Below are 8,695 nucleotides of genomic sequence, written 5' to 3'. Positions count from 1 at the left end.
GATTGGCTCGAAGTTTTCACAAGCTTGTCAATTTTCGGGCCAAACAATTTTGCTTTGCATCTAACCAGTTTGTTAGGCCCATGGGCTTCGGTCCTAGTTGTTAAAGTACAATATCATCGGATTTGCTCGAAATTTTACCAGCGTGTTCAGTTCTTCGAGGTGATCATTTCCACGGGTGGCACGAAAAAATTCAAGTCGTTCCGGCGGGATCGGGGCTTCTAAACTTTCATAAAAGGTTATCGTTCGTAAGTGAACTTGGGGGGGCAAATGAACTCAGATCAATTCGTGGCACCTACCTACATGATTGCCTCAAAATTTTGCACAAGCTCGTAAATTGTCGGGCCAAACAATTTTGCTTCACATCTGACCATTTTGTTAGGCCCACGGGCTTCGGTCCTAGTCGTTAAAGTACAACATTATCGGATTTCCTCGAAATTTTACGAGCGTGTTCAGTTTTTCGAGGCGATCACGTCGACGGGTGGCATTAAGAAATTCAAGTCGTTCCAGCGGGATCGGGGCTTCTAAACTTTCAGAAAAGGGTATTATTCGTAAGTGAACCTGGGGGGCAAACAAACTCAAATCACTTCGTGGCACCCGCCGAGTTGATTGCCTCGAAGTTTTCACAAGCTCGTCAATTTTTGGGCCAAACAATTTCGCTTTGCATCTAACCATTTTGTTAGGCCCATAGGCTTTGGTCGTAGTTGTTAAAGTACAACATCATCGGATTTTCCAAACATTTTATGAGCATGTTCAGTTCTTCAAGTTGATCATATCGACGGGTGGAACGAATAAATTCGAGTCGTTCCGGTGGGATCGAGGTTTCTAAACTTTCAAAAAAAGTTATCATTCATAAGTGAACAAGGGGGGGCAAACGAACTCGAATCACTTCGTGGCACCCGCCAACATGATTGCCTCGAAGTTTTGCACAAGCTTGTAAATTTTTGGGCCAAACAGTTTCGATTCGCCTCTAACCATTTTATTGGGCCTATGGGCTTCGGTCCTAATTGTGAAAGTACAACATCATCGAATTTGCCCGAAATTTTACCAGCGTGTTCAAATCTTCGAGGCAATCATGTCCACGGGTGGCACAAAGAAATTCAAGTCATTCTAGCGGGATCGGGGCTTCTAAACTGTCAGATAAGGTTATCGTTCGTAAGTGAACCTGGGGGAGCAAACGAACTCGAATCACTTCGTGGCACCCGCTGACATGATTGCCTCGAAGTTCTGCACAAGCTTGTAAATTTTTGGACCAAACAATCTCGTTTCGCATCTGACCATTTTGTTAGGCCCATGGGCTTCGGTCCTAATTGTGAAAGTACAACATCATTGGATTTGCCTGAAATTTTACGAGCGTGTTCATTTCTTCGAGGCGATCATATCGACGGGTGGAATGAAGAAATTCGTGTCATTCCAGTGGGATAGGGGTTTCTAAACTTTCAAAAAAAGTTATTGTTCGTTAGTGAACTTGGGAGGGCAAACGAACTCGAATCACTTCTTGGCACCCGCCGACATGATTGCCTCGATGTTTTTCACAAGCTCGTAAATTTTCGTGCAAAACAATTTCGCTTTGCATCTAACCATTTTGTTAGGCCAATGCGCTTCGGTCCTAATTGTGAAAGTACAACATCATCGGATTTTCCCAAAATTTTACCAGTGTGTTCAGTTCTTCGAGGCGATCATGTCGACGAGTGGCATGAACAAATTCAAGTCATTCCGGCAGGATTAGGGCTTCTAAACTTTCATAAAAGGTTATCGTTTGTAAGTGAACTTGGCGGGGCAAACGAACTCAAATCACTTCATGGCACCCGCCGACATGATTGCCTCGAAGTTTAGCACAAGAACGTAAATTTTTGGGCCAAACAATTTTGCTTTGTATCTGATCATTTTCTTAGGCCCACAGGCTTCGGTCCTAGTTGTTAAAGTACAACATCATCGAATTTGACCGATGTTTTACGAGCATGTTCAGTTCTTCGAGGCGATCATGTCGACGGGTGGCACAAAAAAATTCAAGTCGATCCGGCGGGATCGAGGCTTCTAAACTTTTAGAAAAAGTTATCATTCGTTAGTGAAGTTGGGGGGGGGGCCAACGAACTCAAATCACTTTGTGGCACCCGCCGACTTGATTGCCTTGAAGTTTTTCACAAGCTCGTAAATTTTCGAGCCAAACAATTTCACTCCGCATTTGACCATTTTGTTAGGCCCATGGGCTTCGGTCCTAGTTCTTCAAGTACAACATCGTCGGATTTCCTCGAAATACGAGCGTGTTCAGTTCTTCAAGGCGATGATGTCGAGGGGTGGCATTAAGAAATTCAACTCATTCAGGTGGGATCGGGGCTTTTAAACTTCCAAAAAAGGTTATCGTTCGTAAGTGAACCTGGGGGGGCATACAAACTCGAATCACTTTGTGGCAGCCGCTGATATGATTGGCTCGAGGTTTTCACAAGCTCGTCAATTTTCGGGCCAAACAATTTCGCTTCACATCAAATCATTTTGTTAGGCCCATAGGGTTCAGTCATAGTTGTTAAAGTACAACATCATCGCATTTGCCCAAAATTTTATGAGCGTGTTCAGTTCTTCGAGGCGATCATATCGACGGGTGGAATGAAGAAATTCTAGTCGTTCTGGCAGGATCGGGGTTTCTAAACTTTCAAAAAAAGTTATTGTTCGAAGGTGAACTTGGGGAAGAAAATGAACTCAAATCACTTCGTGGCACCCGCCGACATGATTGCCTCGAAGTTTTGCACAAGCTCGTAAATTTTCGGGCAATACAATTTCGCTTCGCATCTGACCATTTTGTTAGCCTATGAGCTTCGGTCCTAGTTGTTAAAGTACAATATCATCGGATTTGCCCAAAATTTTACAAGCGTGTTCAGTTCTTCAAGGCGATCATGTCGACGGGTGGCACGAACAAATTCAAGTCGTTCCGGCAGGATCAGGGCTTCTAAACTTTCATAAAAGGTTATCGTTTGTAAGTGAACTTGGCGGAGCAAACAAACTCAAATCACTTCGTGGCACCCGCCGACATGATTGCCTCGAAGTTTTGCACAAGAACGTAAATTTTCGGGCCAAACAATTTTGCTTCGCATCTGACCATTTTCTTAGGCCCATGGGCTTCGGTCCTAGTTGTTAAAGTACAACATCATCGAATTTGACCGAAGTTTTACGAGCGTGTTCAGTTCTTCGAGGCGATCATGTCGACGGGTGGCACAAAGAAATTCAAGTCCATCCGGCGGGATCGGGGCTTCTACAATTTTAGAAAAAGTTATCATTCGTTAGTGAACTTGGGGGGCAAACGAAGTCGAGGCACCCGCCGACATGATAGCCTCGAAGTTTTGCACAAGCTCGTAAATTTTTGAGCCAAACAATTTTGCTTTGCATCTAACCATTTTGTTAGGCCCATGGCCTTCGGTCCTAATTGTGAAATTATAACATCATCGGATTTGACCAAAATTTTGCCAGCGTGTTCAGTTCTTCGAGGCGACCATGTGGATGAGTGGCACGAAGAAATTAAAGTTTCCTTGATTGTTTATGATTGTAACTCGATCTTCTAATCAACGTGATCTTCAGTACGATGCAAAAATAGAGAGAACTTTGCCCAGGTTAAGGAGGGAAACTCGAAGAAATTCTGAAGAGAAGGATCTGGCTCTTGATTCCCTATTTGCTAGCGATTCTAATTTAGAAGAGGAAGAAATCATGACTGGAAATGAAACTTTGAAGGTGCTTGGTGCCGCTAATCTGAATCGACAACCTTTATTCATAACGTTCCCTGCTTTAGATGCTACGACTACTTTTGAATTAAAATCTGGACTAATACATCTCTTGCCCACTTTTCACGGCCGTACAGGTGAGGATCCTCACAAGCATTTAAAGGAGCTTCATGTGGTATGCACGAGTATGAAACCCACAGGGGTGACTGAAGAGCAAATTAAATTAAGAGCCTTTCCGTTTTCTTTGAAGGATTCAGCTAAGGATTGGCTCTATTATCTACCCTCCAGGAGTATTACCACATGGAACGAGATGAAGAGGTTGTTTTGGAGAAATATTTCCCATCTTCAAGGGCATCCAACATTCGAAAAGAAATTTGTGGTGTAAGGCAGCACAACGGAGAGTCCCTACATGAATACTGGGAACGTTTTAAGAAACTATGTGCAAGCTGCCCTCATCATCAAATTAGTGAGCAGCTACTTATCCAGTATTTCTATGAGGGCCTTCTGCCCAGTGATAGGAGCATGATTGATGCTGCTAGTGGAGGAGCTTGGGTGGATAAAACACCCGAGGCCATTGTTATGCAAATTTATTTAACTCGCAAGTGCACGAATCGATTGTAGTTTAATGGATTGCAAGTGCGAGGTTGAACCCACAAGGAATTGTGTTTTTGAAAGAGCAATTTATATCTAAACTAATTTTACCCTCACCTAGTTCCAAAAGGGTTTTGAATTTTGGTTTTAAAAACTAAAAGACAAACATAAACTAATTAAAATAAACTAAGAGATAAAATACTAAGGTTTGAGAATTCATACTCATCGAATCATAACAACGTACTTTCATGTTTATCAATATTAATCTGAAGTTTTTACAATTAAAATCTTAGATATGTTTTACTATACTTCAATAGTTAATCAAAATCATCTCATGTATCTATTCATTGCACAAATCGCAAGAGCAATCCAATATCAATTAAATCATCAGATGTATCCGTAAATCACAAAAGATATCAAATCTTAATTGAAACACCAAATGTATCCATAGAACAAATCACAAGGGATATCCAATTATTTAGGCAAATAAAATAAAGCAATCAATTATGTGAAATTATCTTAAATCATCAAGTGTATCCTTGAATCACAAAAGATATCCAAGAATCACTCCACACATTGTAAAGAAATAAAAAAATTGAAATATTAAACCCAATAAAATCAGATAAATAAAGTCTTACATGAAAGTATTGATGTTTTTCATCGGTGAGACTTCATCCCCAACCTTAGTTGGGAATTTAGCTCCACATAAAAATAAAACATAAATCAAAAGAAAATCTAAAGTAAAAAAAGAAAAACTATAGAATTTTGCTCTCTGTGATTCTATCTCTTTTCTTGAATGCAAAGAAGTCTATTTATAGGCTTAGGGAAGTCCTAGAAGCCCAAGTAAACCTAGATAATTCCAAGGTCTGTCTCCCAGTCAAAATAGAAGTCTGAAATCGGAATAGGATTTGTATAAATTTGTGACCTTTTATTGCGGGGTAATTTTGGCATACTAATCATCCGAATTAGGAAAATTCTATTTCATAATGAACTATAATATTTTGAGTTAGCTTCCCAATGTCTTTTGAATCACTTCAATCTGATATTTGAGTGGAAAGTTATGGTCAAAATACTAAGATGTGTACAGAATCTGAATTTGAATCCAATCTGAAATCTTATCTAATCTGAAATTTAATCCAATCTAATCTTTAATCCGATTTAACCTTTTTCTTGAATTTGGTTAAACTTAACCACATCATCTAGGTCTTCTCAAGGTATACTTTCTTCCAAACTTTGCGTTTTTCCCTTTAAAGCTGTAGTTTTTCATAAATGACCTACAAAATACTAGAAACACAAAACTAACACAAAACATTAAATAACGACACATCTAAAGGATTAACTAATGTAAATAAAGGGGTTCAAATATAGAATATTTTGCACTTATCAAACACCCCCAAACTTACAGTTTACTAGTCCCTTAGCAAAGCAAAACGAAAAATACAATGAAAGCAAGAAACGTAAATCCTCTTTCGTGAGAGACATGATTGCATTTAGTATACAACAAGCCTTTTAAACCACTAGGCATCCCTAGTGAATGAGTGAAGTCTCGTGAGAACTTAACAGGAATGATACCCACAAAGATTTTGCACTATGTTGTTAACAAAAAAGAATTTTTACATAAACCAAAGTTCTTATTCATGAGCAAACTTAAAAAGACAAAGACCTTCATCACAATCAATAGGAAATCCAAAATCAATTTACTCATAGATGGACAATTGAGACCTCATATGTTCCGAAAAGTGTAAAGTGTAATTAGCATACAATCATGAAGCTTTCAGCTTAAACTCAAGACAAGTTCCATAAAATTTGTAAAAATTCCTAACAAATGAAACAACCAAGACAAGATATGCATTTTTTTTATTCTTTTTTATTTTATTTTATTTTTACAGGCTCTGTAATGTCTAACTCTCTTAAGCTTTCTAATTGACCCATGTAACAAGTGTTAGGCCAATGACTCCCAAGCCAAGTGGCTTTAGGGCACTAGATGTAGAACATCCCTAAGGGCTTATTAACATAAGTCAAAAAGGCTACGAAGTCAGATTAGCCATTTCATAAATCAACACTGAACTTCACACTTTTTGACGCGAACACTCAATGCTTAATAAGGCAAGAGGTTCGGTTACTCAACGGAAAACTCAACATGATCTTTCTTTTCTTTTTCCTTCTCTCTTTTCTTTATTTTATATATATATATATATATCTTGCAAGCCAATGGTTATTCATCAATAGGTCATCCAACAAATCTTAAAAAGAACAAGCTTAAGCTCAAACATGATACCTCACAGAAAACATGCTAATGTGCTCATAAAAATTTATCTCAAAACAAGTGAAATCTCTTTTACCCAAAAATAAGTCAAGGGACTCAGACTCCTAATGACATAATGATGTGTTCAACCCTTTAAGCAATCCAATTAAATGTAAACTATAGTCACAGTTTAACTCAATCTTGACAAAAACATAGCACAATTTTTTTTTTTTTTCAAAATTTCTAACACAAAAAGACAAATAAAAATACACAAATAAGAACAAAAATAAATAGACAAAGTGTTTTTCCATACCCTCAAACTTGAATTACACATTGCCCTCAATGTGTAGTATAGAAATACATTATTGGAAGTAAGGAAATTTGAGTGTGAACAAGGCCAGGGCGTCCCCTAAACTTAAACACCAAAACACCTGTCAACAAAAAACTAACAGCAATATATATATATATATATATATATATATATATATATATATATATATATATATATTTGAAACAAACATTATAAGATTAATTGCTGTTAGAAACAAAAACAAATAAAAAGAAATGCAATATAATGAAAAAGGAAAGAAAGAATTTGTGGAGTGAAGTGCAAAAAATAAATTGGAGGAGAAAACTTTACAACGCTTCCCCCTATCATGTGGATGTCCAACCAATCCCTTCCACCCCTTCTTCTTCAAAACTTCATACCCCTCTGGAAGGATATTTCGCCATCTTCTGTAGAATTTCTTGCTTCGAAGGATCTTCTTAGGAAAGTGGTTCCTAGATTTGTGTGCTTGTGTGCACAAGTCCTTTAGTATCTTGACATAAGATGGCTCTTTGAGACATTCAGGTGATGATGCTTTGAGCTCTTGATGTGTCTTAAGAGGGACAGTGATGCAGACAGGAGCTTCAATACTCACTTCCATGTCACTTGGCAGATTAGGATCCATTGAGGGCTCACTATTCTCATGGTGCTCAACTTGCTCAGGGTGCTCAACTTGCTCCTCTTTCTCTTCCTCCTCTTTGTTATCCACAATTTTCTCACTCTCAAGTGTGATGATGACTTGGGCATGCTCATGAAAAGAATTTTTGGAATCATCCTCATCAATCACGTAGTGCCTTTCAGCCATCAGCTGACTTTGAAGCTCTTCTTCCTCTATTCTATTGAAGTCAGCAACTAGATGACCGATCTGTCCCTCTATCTCGGTTATGGTCTGCTTAAGTTCTTGTATATCTTGGGAATTGCTCGTGGTAGTATTCTTCATATCTTGTATATCTTGGGAATTGCTCATGGTAGTATTCTTCATATCTTGTATGTCTTGGGAATTGCTCATGGTAGTATTCTTCATATCTTGTATGTTCTTATCCATTGATTGCGTGAATGCTTTCATCATGTCTTCCAATGATGACTGTGGTGCAGGCTATAGCACATGAGTGGCAAACTAATAAACAGGAGGTTGAGCTTAATGATCAAACTGCAGATATTCTAAATAGTGCAATTCATCAAATTGGAAAGCATAATTTCCTATAGCCTGAGCTGATCCTGAGAAATCAAATTGGTTACTCTAGTCTGGATTACAAAAATTGAAATTTGAATCAAACCTCGGACTGGAGAAACTTCTGTTCATTTGTTCATATGAAAAATTAGATCTAGCTGCTCTGATTTGATCTAATTTGTCCCATAAGTCAGTGATCTCAGCTCGCAGATCTGGGCAATTGTTTTCCTTATGAGAAGGATTGAAACAATATGAACATGGTTTATGTGGGTAAAAATTTTGATGGTAGTTAGTAGGTGCTAGTGTCCTACAACTAGGAGAAGCATGTTGTACAGAAAAATTATTAAAATTATTAAACTAAAAATTCATAATTCACCCTCACTCTATTAGCATGCAAATTTCCCACATAAAACATTAACCATTTTTTTTTAATATTTTTTTTAAAATAAAATAATAACGACTAACTAACAAAAAATAAAATAAAACTAAAATTTAAAAACTCACAAAAAAAAAGCCAAAAAAAAAAAAACAAAACAACAAACAACAAGAAAAATCTTTTTTTTTTTTTTTATTAGTAACAGGAATAAAACAAAACAAATTGCGGAAAAATAAAATCCTAATTATAACTAGTAGAAGAATAAGACTAATATAGAAAT

General features: G+C 37.6%; 1 pseudogene; it reads left to right on the top strand.

Annotated features, from left to right (window-relative positions):
- The first annotated feature begins 3,528 nt into the window (after positions 1 to 3,528).
- Positions 3,529 to 8,695, top strand: part of LOC132162952 (uncharacterized) — an 11,232-nt pseudogene continuing 6,065 nt past the window's right edge.

Source organism: Corylus avellana, chromosome 8 (assembly GCF_965113065.1).
Source record: "Corylus avellana chromosome 8, dhCorAvel1.hap1.2, whole genome shotgun sequence".
Taxonomy (NCBI): domain Eukaryota; kingdom Viridiplantae; phylum Streptophyta; class Magnoliopsida; order Fagales; family Betulaceae; genus Corylus; species Corylus avellana.
This window is presented reverse-complemented; position numbering and strand designations above follow the sequence as displayed.